This window comes from Corythoichthys intestinalis, chromosome 11 (assembly GCF_030265065.1).
Source record: "Corythoichthys intestinalis isolate RoL2023-P3 chromosome 11, ASM3026506v1, whole genome shotgun sequence".
Lineage (NCBI taxonomy): Eukaryota > Metazoa > Chordata > Actinopteri > Syngnathiformes > Syngnathidae > Corythoichthys > Corythoichthys intestinalis.
In genome coordinates this window covers 25567004-25582238 of record NC_080405.1, presented here as the reverse complement: position 1 = coordinate 25582238, position 15235 = coordinate 25567004, and the positions used below count along the sequence as shown (strand labels likewise).

The 15235-nt window shown below is 38.3% G+C and overlaps 1 protein-coding gene and 1 pseudogene across 3 annotated transcripts in view; both read right to left on the bottom strand.

The window, feature by feature from the left end:
* The window catches only part of il1rapl2 (interleukin 1 receptor accessory protein-like 2), a 409390-nt gene that overhangs the window by 164093 nt on the left and 230062 nt on the right, over positions 1–15235 (bottom strand). The window lies entirely within an intron of this gene.
* Positions 7140–7311, bottom strand: LOC130925809 (uncharacterized; annotated as a pseudogene).

Here is a 15235-nt window from a genome sequence, read left to right as displayed (position 1 = left end):
TTAGGTAGGTCGCCGTCATCTGCGATCTCTACAAACTGATCCTCCTGTTGCACAGACATGCTAAAATCGCTCGGTTCATTCACAAACGGGTCACGAATCCACTCCTTCATAGTTCGTGGGTCTCCGAGGTTGTAGGCTCATCTTCTGGCTCGTCAGGTGCCCTGTTCGCCATAAAAAAATCTTTCCACGTCTGTTTTCCTGTCATCTTCGCTCATGTGGGGGGTACTTATGTCCGGGAACAAATGTGCTGTGCTTGCGGCCCAGCCATACGTTATTATCGAGGACAGGCACACATAGATATATTATATATACAAAACAAGATGTACTGCTAGCAGTCCAATCAATGGATTTCTATGACAAATTCTAACTATCCTGAAGTGTTATATCTAGAGTAGACAGGGATATTGGTGTGTTAAGCAGGGGCACAGGACATTGTTAATTCGGCAAGAATGCGGTCATTAATAAATTATTATTTCTGTGCGGCCCGGTAGCAAATACGCCACGGACCGGTACCGGCGGAAGGGGACCCCTGCTCTGGAGCGACTTATGTGTGATTATTTACGGTCGGTTCGGGGCGGACTTCTCTCTCGCTAACTTTTTATTAAATATATATTCATATATTTATACTAAAACGATGTATGGATGTTAAATAAAATAAATAATTTGGATAAAACAAAGAAGGCACTGTGCATGCTTACGCACATGAATGCCTTGCCCTGCTCTCTTTTCAATCTTCCCCTACCGCCCTGGTGCCCTCTGTGAGTCCACCCTGGTATTTCCTTTTCGATATGCAGCAGGTAGGAGTGAAAAACAAACTAAAGACAGGGAAATTGAAAAGCAAACAACTGCGGTAGGAATGAGATATGGAAAGGATTTAAATTGTTGAAGATGCTATACAGAAACCTGTGTCGGCTTCGCTGAATGTAGACGAATGTGGCGCTTTGGTCTCATACGAGAAATACATTTAACAAACTTTTCCAGTGTTATTACGTTGTGTATATTCATTAATAATGATCATAGAAATATGTAGACTATTTAAACATTGAGAAAGTGTTTTTTTTTCTGCCAACACGGAGATTAAAATAAATGTCAAATACACTATCCGCCTGTTAGAACAGACACACAAATATAAAAGATATAAATGTTGATTGACTATCTATCTTAGTCTTGTTTAACTGGGAGAATTCGTTACAAAAGACAGGCTTTAATTTGTTATCATTATGCATGCAGGAATCGTCACAAATGTGAACACACAAAACGTAACCACGCATCGCATTCCCGCATTTCCTCCTTCTCCTGAGTCCTTACAAATCGTGAGGACTCGTTTTTTTTCGTTTTTTTTTTTTTTTTTTTTTTTTTTTTTCCTCGGGCTCATGCCTACAAATAAAACATAAAATTTAAGTTTTTTTCCGGCTCTGGCCTCCAAATCAAGTTAATTTATCGGTTGGCCGGGTCGGGCTTTAACACCCGTGGGCCTGTCAGGTCAGGCTGGATTTTTTTAGGCCCGATCTAACTTCTAGCGTCATGTAATGTTAGCATAACACACTTATTCAGCATGTTGTTCTCTATTGTATTTTTATTTTAAATTGCCTTTAAAGATGATATGTCTGTTCTTGGTGCTGGATTCTACCAAATAAATTTCCCCCCAAAAATGCAACTTATACTCAGGTGCGACTTATATAGGCTTTTTCCTTTTCATTGCGCATTTTTTGGCTGGTGCGACTTATACTCAGATGCGACTTATAGTCCGAAAAAACACGGTAATGAACTACATACTAACATCAATACTGATAGGATAGAGTAATAACAACAAGCATTATCTGTACTGCATAAGTTGATAGCTTGCTTCTGTGCAATGGATTTAATATATTTTGTATACATTTGATTTATAGTACATAAAACAGTGGTCACCCTAAAATGTGAATATTTGTCACATAACCTGTCATGTGCTGTCATGTTTTTGTTCTCAGTTGTTCTTTGTGACACATTAAGGAGCACACTGTCTTTGTGACACATTAGGAGCGCACTGAATTTAAGGACGCCTGTGTTTATCAGCTTTGTCGGACAGTTGCCTTACTTACTGCTGTGTGCACCCTCATCTTTGTGCTCTCCAACGTTCCTCTCTGACAAAAGGTTGATTTGGCTTTTTATAATTCAGCCCCATCTAAAGTCATGCCTGAGGAAGTTAAACTGAGTGCACACGTTCTACACAGAGGTTAAGTGTGTTCCGCTTCATCCTCCTGTTCTTATTTCCATTCTTCCCATTACCATGAAACTGTTAACCTCAAAATGAGTTTTACAAGATTTTTTAATTTTTTTTAATTTTTTTTTTTTAAAAGTACTGGATAATTCAAAATAATTCCTCCTACAAGTGTAACTTTTTTAAATAAATAACTCCGGCCTATTGTGTCAGTTTGTAACATTTGATTCAGTAATTCTAACCTTTTATTTTGATTCCCATTAGCAATAACGCTAATGTAATCATTTTTTTTTTTTCTCTATAAAGACTGAAGTGTTGAGGAACCCCCCCCCCCCCCCCCCCATTTTCGAGACAAAAATTGTTAACACTCAGTACGTGGTCTTGTGTATTTTCTGAAACATGTAAAGTCCTTTGAAAAAGGAAATCTGTGGAGTTTCTATCCGTTTGAGGTTCTTATTCAAACAAGCAAGTTCAAATCATATCAGTACATGACAGCATAAAAGCAGAAACACAGTGTGCTTTGCTGTTAAGTTCTGTCAAAAATGCTGCCCAGAAATTCCATGCATGATTAATGCTGCAAGACTAAGTAAAAGTGCAGATCCCATGCTAAATCTTTGATACAAAAATCCAAAGGCCATAAGAGCAAGGACACAAAAATCTGACATTTTATTTATATTCATCCAAAAATTTGAGCATATGTACATTGCACACATGTGCAGTTGATCCAATTTAAGACAGTCAATCTGAAGAGCAGGTCTGTCATTCTGCACTTGCAGCTGACTAAGCAAATCTGTTTATTCATTTCTAAAAATGATATCCAGCAATGATACCAATTTAACTGTAATTTCTATTGTGTACTAACAATTTCATACCACTTACTTGCCAACTTCCAATCTCAATGTATATGCTCGAAATGTGGGTAGTTCATTTTAGATTAGGTCCTGAAAAAGTAGTGTGCAGACATGTGAGCAGCAGGACAAATGCGGCAAAAAGAGATGAGGCTCAATGAAAGAAAGCGTATGAAGGGTGAATTTGAACTGCATATAAACAAGTCTCATTGCCCTTGGATCCAAAACACACTTGTTTGCTTTCGATAATTACATACCATAAAAGAGGTGTATATTATTAGTAAGGCTTCTTTTACATCCTGTAAATATTTTGCCTAATAAGGGCACCATACAAATAACATTTTGCAGTGCAGCGCAACAACCACGATAAAAAAAAAAATATATATATATATATATTGTTAAATAATAACCCTTTGACAGTGTCAATCAAACGGAATATTATTTTTGTACAGCCAAGTGTTTCCTAATGAAGGTTTGACATAGACACAGTGATTTCAGAAGGCTTATGCATGTCTTTTTGTTTTATGCCTTTGTAACCAATTTGTAAAAGTAGCACATTTGACTGTACTCCCAATTAATTTGAACACAGTTGGAGCCTTTTCTTGTTTAATCACTTGGACAGCTTCTCGGTAATACAGCTAAGCAATAAATTGCTTAAACTTTGTATTTTTCTAATTCTCACTTGATTATGCTTCTCGTTAGACAGTAGGTGCTCAACTTGGGCAAGTTAAAGAGGGTATGAGACATAATGAAAATAAATGAAAATAAATGAAAATAAAGATACATCTACTGGAGCAGCAACAGTTGGAATTGCGTACTGGAAAACAGTGACAAAAAAAATGATTATTCCTCAAATTTGGTGATGCAGGAAAGTTTAAAGACAATTTGTCATCGGTGACATGCCAGCACTAAGACAATTCAGAAGCTTCAGAATTGCTTTGCTGAATAGACGAAATAATTTTTCTATCTGACATTTCAAATACCAGAAAAAAATTGTTATTCTGCCTGTGGCTTATATAATAAATAATATTAAAATTGTTATTTTAATATTTTGTTGTGTCCACAGATAGATTCACCCTATGTTTGAAATGTTTCATCTTATTTTGTTGTGTTTGTGGAAAATATGCACTCGTTTCAGCCTAAAAAGACTGTTGTACTTACGGTTTTGAACCAGCAGGGGGCAGCGTTGGCTTCTTGGCGTGTATGGGCAATAAATGTTCGCATTTTAGAGCGAATAAGAAATGAGTGTCTCCAGCAATGAATGCGAGACGTACGTTGTAAACTAGTATTTTATTTTTTTCTTGTTTCAGGTGAGAAAAAGAGTATAATTTGACTGAATATTCGCGGATTACTTAATTTTAGGATGATTGTAATGTGTACTGTGTTAATATAGTTCAGAAATATGTTAGTCGTTAAGTATGTTAATGTATCACTGCAGATGTGTTGGCATGCGGACGACGAGTGAATGCTAGTAGTGTCTAAAATCCAGAAGTTAAATGTTTTGTCACAAAAACTTTTTCACTATTTGTGTAGTAATATAATTATATTAAAATTTGTATTTTAGAGCCAATAAGAAATGAGCCGTCTGTGTGCAGCAATGCGAGATGGACATTTTTTTTCTTGTTTCAGCTGTGCACAAAAAATGAAAATTAAACAAAATGAAATGTGTAGCAACAGACTGAAGCATTTAATCTCTGTCTGCACCACACTAAAGATGCATAGCTATTTCAACCGAATGCCACACGCATCATCAGACTTTTCAGACATCCTCCGCTGCCGCACCTGTCCTGAATGTCGCCTGATCACTGGCTTGCCAACGGAAAAAATGTGAGCGCCCCTTACGAGTTGCTCTTTTTAACGCTTTCCCTATGGCCCTTATGCCAGACAGGTTTTCCCCGAGGTCCCAGCGGCCTTCCTATTACATAACGAAACTTTTTTTTTTCTTTTGATAATTGAATATTTGTCTGCGAGCCAGATGCAGCCGTCTAAAAAGCCATATCTGGCTCGCAAGCCATTGGTTGTAAAACCTGTTGTGTTTTATTGTGCATTATAAGTATAATTTTGCTGAAGGCAGTTTTCTTTGCATTTCGTTGGTGTAAAAGATAAATAAATAAACATATAAAAATCTGGCTCTGTGGCGACCTTCGTGTCAGGGACAATTCTAGCACTTCCGCTGTTTGTGCAAAACTACCCACCACAAATTGTCTCAGGTTGAATAAATCACATTGCACATACTAATTTCAAATATTTCCATCTAGTCCTCCAAGTATTTTGTGGTTTACGTGTAGTTGCTTCCAGGGTTGGAATAATTAGGCATTTAACAGTTTTACCAGTATGGAACTCAACCTGAGAAAATATTTAAGATTTAAAATATATTGGAAAATCCATGGTTTATGTGAGCTTTTATATGTAAACTTCTCTCACTCTCATTTGTCATGATGTCAACAGGGCTTAAACCACACATTTTTCCAACAATTCTCTGTTACAAATACACACATTCCCACACTCAAACAGGCTCCCACAGGCCTTCTTCATACCTTCCATTAATAAAGAAATTGTTGCACACCTGCTCACTGACAGCGCCCAGCAGAGAAAGAAAAGGGATGCGAGCTGTTGTGTAGGTGTGTGTGTACTCTATATAGGTGCCAGATATGTTTTAGGGATTTTTTTCCCCGGATAGTGGAGTTTTCTTTTTTTTTCATACTTATACTATCTCAGAATATACAGTAAATATGAAAAACAATTGGATTTGAATGGAAAATAGCAATGGAGGGCTCAATGTTTTTTATTATTATTTTTTTTATTTAACTATAGTCCCTCTTAAAGGGAACCTCAGACTTAAAGACTTGTAGACTCTAATAAGCCACAGAATGTTCTCTTTTACCAAAATATGTTATTAGAAACACATGAAATATTGCCATTGATTGAAAAATCTATAATATTTAGTACATATTTTGACCTACGGAGGGTGCCATGTTTTAAGCGCGCAATGGATGCTCGGGACGATGATGAACTCGACGAATACTACTGGTTAATGCAATTCCTTCTACGCCGCGTGACGTCCAACACATGTGCTCATCGGTTAAAAGCCGCGAGCACTTACCATTTGTATTTTTATTGAGTGTTTTTTTTTTTTACCTTTTCTTCGGCTTAAAATACTTTTTTTGTTTCCCTCTCATACTTTTAAGCATTGTGTTGTGGTAGCTTTACAGAGTATTACAACACCTTGGGAAATGCTAATATTCCATCATTTATCCATAAACGCATGCCTTTTGGATTCATATCATGCCACTTCGTGTAATTACACACATTGCAACACCAAGAAAATGATAGTAATTTCGATCGATTGTCAAGCTAAAACGACCGGCGCCCGAGATCCCGGAAATCTAGCATCTAGCTTGTGTGCGTGACGTCACAACTAGGAAACACCCAGGTCAGTGCTTGGTACTGAATGGCGGCGATGATGGCGGACAATTTTGTGTCTAGTTGCAGCGACGAATCCGACGTAACAAACGTTCTTCTAATGGTGACGAGGAGAGTTATGAACCTTTCTTTGGTGTTTTGGGTTATCAATTTGAGCCCAAACGAAAGCCAATGCAGCCTAATGAAACAATCATGGAGGGGAGCAATCACACTGATGAAACACCGGCAACAGATCGTGTGGGAAACACCGAACTGTTTGTTTTGCATTTGTTTTTGTGAAGCTGATACACCGTGACCGCAAAATAAAGAAATGGATAGAATAATTATGATTTATTGTGCTATTATAGGTTTTTGCTCTGCCAACAGACACAAATATGAATGGAATTAGAGGATTTGTTGTATATTTATTTTACGAGCGATAATTTATACATGTGTCCAGTCCTATATTCAATGCGTGATGTTTTTTATTATAAAAGAGTACTCACTCTGGCCATTTCAAGCTTGGCTGCTCCCCTCCTTTATTTAGCCTGGGGTGGTGGGGTGGTCTCATCAGTGCCAGTCATCGTCCTCTTTCTTGATATCTCGGGACATTTAGTTGGCTGCGCGTGTATGGTGGGCACCGCATCTGCTTTCAGCAGCAATTTCTTAGCAAAACCTGATTTCATTTGTCCATAGTTCGAATAGCTTTCAGGTGTAAAATGTACACCACACAAAACCGTGCCGGAGGCTGGATCTGCAAAATTAGCCCTCTTTGCACAGACAAACTTTGGGTAAAGTTTACAACTAGCAATAATCGCGCCTCGGATAAACTTCATAGGCTACGATACTTTACTTATTGTCTGCGTAGTCCGGCTCTTTTCTCGCATTCGGGAACTCATGGGTACTACTTTGCGACAAATGGCTATTTGTACACCACATAGCATGACAGGTTTGAACCATTTAAGCAATTTTTTGAAAAAACACGAACGCAACTGTCTCGTCGATAAACAACGATGGCACCAGCCTCGACCTTTTGTTTCCTGGCTGTAATGTCAAAGCCCCATTCGGCTGTTTCCGGAATACTTTCGGAAATGTTCATACTTTTCGATCTATTTTCGATAATTGCTCATGAATGTGATTTATTTTTTTGTTAACTTTATTAGTATTTGTTATCTTGCCACATAACGGTTCTATTGATATCTCACAGCCCCTTAGTATTATAATTCTCTTTAAAGCAGATCGTTAATCTGTTGACCACATTAGTCACGCAGCATATTTAAACCAGCCTTATTAAATATTACTACGTTTAAGTATTTTCTTAAGGCATCTTGATTATGTTCTGTGTGTATGCATCCAAACAAAACAAGCTGAAAGCGCACGTAAGTACTTTGGGTGTCAAATTCACCGGTGTAGCACATTTTGGCAGAACACCGTTTTTTTTCCCTACTCTTGTCTCGTCATTTCCCGTCTTTCCTGTTCATTTTGGTTCTGCTGCTCGTTTTGTGAAATATTGACAGTGCTGTCATGCTCATTAATGTTCTTGGGTTGAAAGTGAAAGGGTTGAACAGAAGACATATTCATGTCGCTAGAGTCATTCTATGGAAGCCCAGCAGCTTAACCATGTGACGTCACCACCTTGCGACGTCAAAAACAGTGGCGACCTACAAGTTAAATTATACAATTTGTATAAAAACAAAAACATCAAGAGGGGTTTCAATATCAAATTATTTTAACTCATAATAACGTTCATCTTTGAAGAACTGCAAGTCTTTCTATCCGTGGATCCCTCTAAGTCTGAGTTTACACGAACAAGATCCTAAGCCCCATAATGTACAACCTCTTTTTTTCTGGTCATCTTAAAACACTGCCTGTCATTAACAGCGGTGGATGTCCAATTCATTAAACGTGGGAGACACGGCTGTGGATGTTCATCTTTCACTGCCACTGATGGCACTAAACGTCCAATCCATTTTGACTGGGAGGACTTCCAGCAAGCATTCACTGCCAGCCTCTCCCAGTCAAAATAGATTGGACTTTTAGTGCTGTCAATGGCAGTCAATGTGTTAACTGATTGCTGTTCACTCATCACCTCTCTCACCGCAAAATATCAGAAATAACTGTCATATTGCTTACAGTGGAGCTCCTCATCTAGAGAGCAACGCATTGTCACCAGATGGGAAATTTAACTAAAGTGCACAGGTGATTTATCTATGTTTGCACAGATCCAATCATTGCTTTCTCATTGCTCCATTAATAGCACTCCCACTGTCACAAGCTCTTTGTTTCGTGAAGTGTTGCACAAATTATCATTGGTATTTAATGATGTGCCTGTAATTGACAGTACAAATGTTTAATAATGTATGCTCTCATTATAAGCAGCACTTGTTTGTCTACAAATGCATGTCTTTGATGCAATTAATGTGACGTGATCAAATTTAAAAGTGCATGTGAAAAAAGCAAAGGAAAAAGTGTTTAATATGCCACCTTAGGTTTCCTCAAGGTGTTGTTTTTTTAAAGCAATACCTAATAACTTTCAGTTTTGGTGATATTGGCGACACAGTGGACAAAAGAGGCCTGACGGCAGACTACATTTCCCATGAGGACCTGAGCAAGTGTCGTAAATTAGAGTCGGAATGAACTACATTTGTGTTTCCAGTGACTGTGCGAAGGATGAATAGCAATGAGGTAATGAATCTAATTGTGGCTAAACAATATCACATGACAATTTAACGAATGGGGACAGGGATATGCCGTGAAGCAGGCAGCACATTTGAAGTTTTCGAAGTCTACCATCCTCCTCGAAGTTGTTTATTGCCAGTAAAAGAGATATAGATTCCCTAGGGCCATGACAGTTGCAACTCAACTATTTATAAGCAGTGTTGGAAATAACGCCGTTACGTAACGGCATTATTTTTTCAGTAACGGGGTAATCTAACTAATTACTTTTTCCGCCGTTACAACGCCGTTACCGTTACTGACGGTCAAAAGCGGTGCGTTACTTACTCTAAATAAATTGATGAAACTACCAGCCGTGTCGAGTCGACTCTCTGCTCTGTTGATTTGTCATCCAAGACTTGGGGTGCGTTCAGGTTCGAGAATAGCGCACGTACTTCCAAGCTGTTTGTCCCTGCTCATTCAATTAGACAATGCTTTCCAAAGTTTGGTAAGGTTTCTGTGTTTGCTACACCTGATGCTAGCCTCGTTCCCATCTCCCACTGTCAGCCAGCAATAATTCTGCTTCCATCTTGAGGACGGCAGACGCTTTGAAGATGACGTGAATTGTCGGGAAACCAGCCTACCTGAATGCAGCCCCTCGAGAGATGCGATGAAAGTGATTGTGATTGGCTGAGGATTAGAGTCATGTGTCGTGGTAAGCCCATCAGAGCCGGTGATTTCACAAGCAAACTGGAACAGCGCGTGCGGCAAACACACACACACACGCAAAACAGATGCACAGGGTCGGGGTGGAGATATAGACAGTATTTCAAGTTTGTCAAAATTAAAGGAAAGAACCTGCATGTAATGTGTAATTTATGTCCCGGGGCAAAGCTTTTGTCGACATCTGTGGTAAGCAATTCAAATCTGCTGAAGCACCTAACAAGTTAACTACCTGTCTGTTCTTCTCTATTCCACTGACTCGAATACTGCTCAGAAAATTTCAATTTCTTTGACATACAACAAGTTCATTTTAAAGTAACGGAAATAGTTACTTTCCCTGGGAACTAGTTACTTTTTCTATAGAGTAATTCAGTTACTAACTCAGTTACTTTTTGGAAGAAGTAGTGAGTAATGTCACTAATTATTTTTTTAAAGTAACGTGCCCAACACTGTTTATAAGTCAATGTTTAATCACAAAACAATTTTGTAGTGAATCTGTTCCCTGGAACGGCCAGACTGTTCTCCCTGTATTTTTCAAACACCGCGAGAAGGGTCTGGGACCCAGCTCCTTATTGGCCTCTCGAGCCAGAAGTGAAAATCATCCGTGCAATCAGATTTGTTTATTTGCATGACATATTCTTTACTAGCAACGTCATTCTTGCGCGTCGGAAGTCCTCTCCACAACAACACAGATGGCGAACGACAGAGCCGAGAATATGTTCCAATCTGTGGTAAATCCAGTTTTAAAAGACCAAAAACACATTGAGTCGCTAAAACCAACAGTTTGTCTTGTGCTAGCCATTTTGGATAAACTTCTCTGTTCTCCGCTCTCCTTGTATGTTTATTTCGACGCGCCAGTTTCTTGTTGCTTTGCCAACGTCTCGTCTGCTCGTCACTGATTGGTCCAATTCGTTGTCCATTTGCTGTGGCTTGCTCCGCCCTGGAAATTTGATCTGTGGAGCGGTCGCCAGTCAGGATGCAAAAATACTTGGCCCTCTTCGATTCAATATGCCAAAATATTCAATGCAAATGAAAAGCTCCCAAAATGTATTTTTCAAATTTTTTCTTGTGCATTGAAAACTGAGGGCTGTGCCTTGAAAACTCTGAGCTCCTCCCCGTGAACAGCCCTCCTCCTGTCCTCCCCCAAACTGTGTGGAGGGCGGAGTGAAGCATGCTGCATTTGTTTGTGGCTGAGGTAACAGACACGACAATCATGGTTAGCGAGGAAAGACAGAAGTTTGAGAAGGCCGCTGTGTGGCAGCATTTTTGGTTTCCTGATACGCTATCCCCTCTCCTACATATTTCGCAAAGACAGTCTTCCTGGATATTTACAACGAAGTCCACCAAAACATTGTTACCGACTTTGCTGCTACGAACAACCGTGCTTTGACAACAGACAGCTGGATGGATATGATGAATAATGAGTGGCAAATTAAGTGCACTGTACTTCAAACTCGCCCTGTTTATGAAAGTCAATTGTCTTATTCTGGTGTTGTGCAGTAATGAGCAGACGTGACTTCTGTGGCGTTTGTTAACTTTTTTAATGCTCGCTCCGACAACACTTGCGCACACACTCTAGATATCAGCAAATAGCAACCTAGATGTGCTACGTTAGATCCCATGCCATTGCCTATGTGAGCAAAGAGTGAACATGGGACACTAGTCAATAAACTACTGTAAATCGATGAATTATAAACCGCCAAGACTGGAATGGAAGTTAAGCAGGCCAAATCAATCCACACCAGTGACTATACGTAGATAATGCTGCAAATATTGGTAATTCAGTACATGACACAGATGGACTCGGACCACAAATAGGATGTATAGCTCATGTAGTAAATCTAGCTGCTAAGAGAGCTGTAGCAATCAACAGTGTGCTCCGCCTCAATTTACAAACAGTTAAGATTGTTCTCAGCACTTTTATACAAATTTTTTCAGATCAGTAAGAAGTAAGCCCTTAAATATTATGCAGTAAAATGCATGTTTATATGATGGCAATGTTATTTTTGCTTGCTAGCGAAATAAAAAAACATCAAAACAAAAAATACAAATGTTATTTTTTTCTCAGAGCATTAAATGTATGGAATCGAATCAAAAATCGTGTCCCTCATATCGATAATCTTTCCGAACCGTGACTTAACTGTATCGTTGGATCCCTAGTCGCCAGACTATCGCTGGAACAGCGGTGAGTCTGGAGTTCCAGGGAAGTGAATCTGGGGTTAATAAGCCTATGGCACCCTTCTGTTATTTGTTTTGATTTTTCCGAGCCGTTTTTAGCCATTGAATGAAGCCTCAATATGTGACCAATAGATTTAATGAAGGTTGAAAATACATAAGTGTGGCTAAGGTAGTTTCGAATTTCACAGTATAGATTAATTTTTTCAATAGATATCAGGTGGCACTTCGCAAAGTAATACTACTACATACTGCACGTAACCCAGCTAGCAGGCCCACACACAGGGGCGCTGCCAGGGATTTTGGGGCCCATGAAAATATATCACTTTGGGCCCCACCACCAGTGCCGGGACACACACACACACACATTTAGAGTATCAACTATGTAATTTCCTGCATTCTTGTAAATCTTTACACACTAATATTTTGCATTTTCTGCATTAATTTAAGATGAAAATATATTTATGTAAACATAGAGCATATAGAGAAAAAAATGAATAGACTGATATCATCTATAAGAAATTTACTGAAGGTCATCTTTTACAATCTAAATATATTTTTATTAGAAATATATATTCTCAAAGCAAATACCATAATGAATGACTTTGAATAAACCTTTTATTTGAACTTAACTATACTTCAGTATACATTAACCACAATTAAAATAACATCATCTTTAGAATGATTTTTTTAACCTATATACATACTGTAGCAAGTGTATTGATCTAATGTAGCCATACATTTAACAGCTGTCACTGTATGGTCCATGGTCCCTTGCTCAGCTCACCAAGAGCCCAGCACCGAGCCTTCTTGCTATCAAAGTCACTGATCAAATCATTAAAGTCTAGCGTCCTAGCCAACTGACTTTCAATGGACAGCGTGGCAAGACTAGAAAGCCTGTCCTGACACATAGTGGACCTCAAATAGTTCTTTATGAGTTTTAGCTTACTGAAAGCTCTCTCGCCACCTGCAACCATTACAGGGAGTGTGCAAAATATATGTAAAGTAGGGCTGTCAAACGATTAAAATTTTTAATCGAGTTAATTACAGCTTAAAAATTAATTAATTGTAATTAATCGCAATTCAAACCATCTATAAAATATGCCATATTTTTCTGTAAATTATTGTTGGAATGAAAAGATAAAACAAGACGGATATATACATTCAACATACGGTACATAAGTGCTGTATTTGTTTATTATAACAATAAATCAACAAGATGCCATTAACATTAGTGACATTCTCTGAAAAGCGATCCATGGATAGAAAAACTTTTAGTTCTCAAAAGATAAATGTTAGTATAAGTTATAGAAATTTTATATTAAAACCCCTCTTAATGTTTTCGTTTTATTAAAATTTGTAAAATTTTCAGTGAAAAAATAAACTAGTAGCTCGCCATTGTTGATGTCATGCACCATGCTCTCTCTAAACCCATAAAATCATTTGGACCCAAGCGCCAGCAGAGGGCGCCAAACAACAAAAAACAGGTAACAAGTAACAAGCGGACATTACACTGCTGTCATTTTAATCTGAGCGGGGCATGTGCTTTAATTGCGTCAAATATTTTAACGTGATTAATTAAAAAAATTAATTACCGCCCGTTAGCGCGATAATTTTGACAGCCTCCAAAAATGCTTTGGAGCTGCATTTTACAAATTGCATTCAGGAGACAAAGAGAGGACAAGTTAGGGGGGAAAGTAGCAGTATACACAGTGTTCATGTGTCTTATTTCATTTTCAAACTGTGGTGTAAGACGCAGCAAGAGGAGTGTTGACTGTTACAACAGGCAAGGGCAGAGACAACTGTTTTAGTATGAAGAGCTTGTTAGGGGTTTGCCTGCTGCACTGATTAAATGTAAGCTAAAGTGGAGCACTAGCTAGCAAAACAATTACAGTATTTCATTATAGAGTAGGCTTAGCCCCATCTGGAAACTCGTGATCTCCACAATAGGCTACAGCTCCGAAGTGAGGTCCCTTCTTAACAAACTAAATTCAATAAATTCTTGGCGAACTGTATTCAAGACGTTTTTAAAAAAAAGAACGTTTCCACACCAACTTCCAACATCTGTCGGATACCAAAAAATGCAGTCATTATTTGGAATTCATGTTTTTGAATAGGTGAATGTCGCTCATTGAGGCCGGGAAAATCGGAGCTTTGTAATAGACATCGAGAGGTTTTTTGTTTTGAAAACATTTCTGCAGTACTGCACAGTCCGAGTCATTGACTGGTGTAAATGCGCTCCGCTGCTCCCGGTCTGATCGAAGGAAAGGTGGACCAAACCGTTTAATGGTATAATAATAATATATCATAGCAAACATGAATTGTGCTGTGTATCTAACAGATTCCACGTTAAAATTACAGATTAGTTTGTAAATGGTCTGCTTTCACGACAAATGGAGGTAATTTAACACGATGAGAGAGTCTCACAGCAGAAAACATTTGATTCTGATGAAGCTCTTTCCCCAAGAAGCAAATGTAAGTAAAGAGGTTTATGAAATTTATGTGCATCCAAGACACCCAGTTAGTACTCACAATTGTAGGAGCATCAATGTGGATTATTTCAAACAGGAAAAACATGCTAAATCGACTTTATTTTGGATAACAGAACTGATATCTAACTGAGAGTACAACTGTCACAGAATTTCAATTTGTAACACTATGGGAGACCAGGACAGGCAGAGTGGAGGCGTCCATCTTTTCTTGGTATCATGTTATTTTGGTCCTACAGTATCTGTCATATCAGATATAGTGAAGGGGAGTGAGAATCAAGAGTCAAATTTCTCCACTAATAGTGAAAAACAGCCAAGTGTCTGAAAAGTGATATAATTTTAGACTTTTCTACAAAAAAAAAAATATGCCTCGAAAGGCAAGTTTCTCACATATGTAAATTAATCTTCATTCTTAATGCGGAATCACCTTTTTCAATTTAATGCCATTGCATTGTTTGAGATAGTTATTTGTTTTTACAAAATTTTATTATGGAACTAAATGTTTGTGTCAGAAATGAAGCTTTTTCGATATAAAATGGAGAGCAACACCCCTGATCAGATCATTGTTTCCAAGGTCAGACAATATTTAACATTAATTACTAAGTCAAACAAAGGGCAATTTGATGTCACTTCAGATTATTGGGGGCAAAAGTGTTACTTTGTGTTGGATCTCATGGCTCACTGCCCAACGGTGGTGAAAAATGGATATGCATGATGAATTGGTTCTTCCGCAGGTTTGTGCC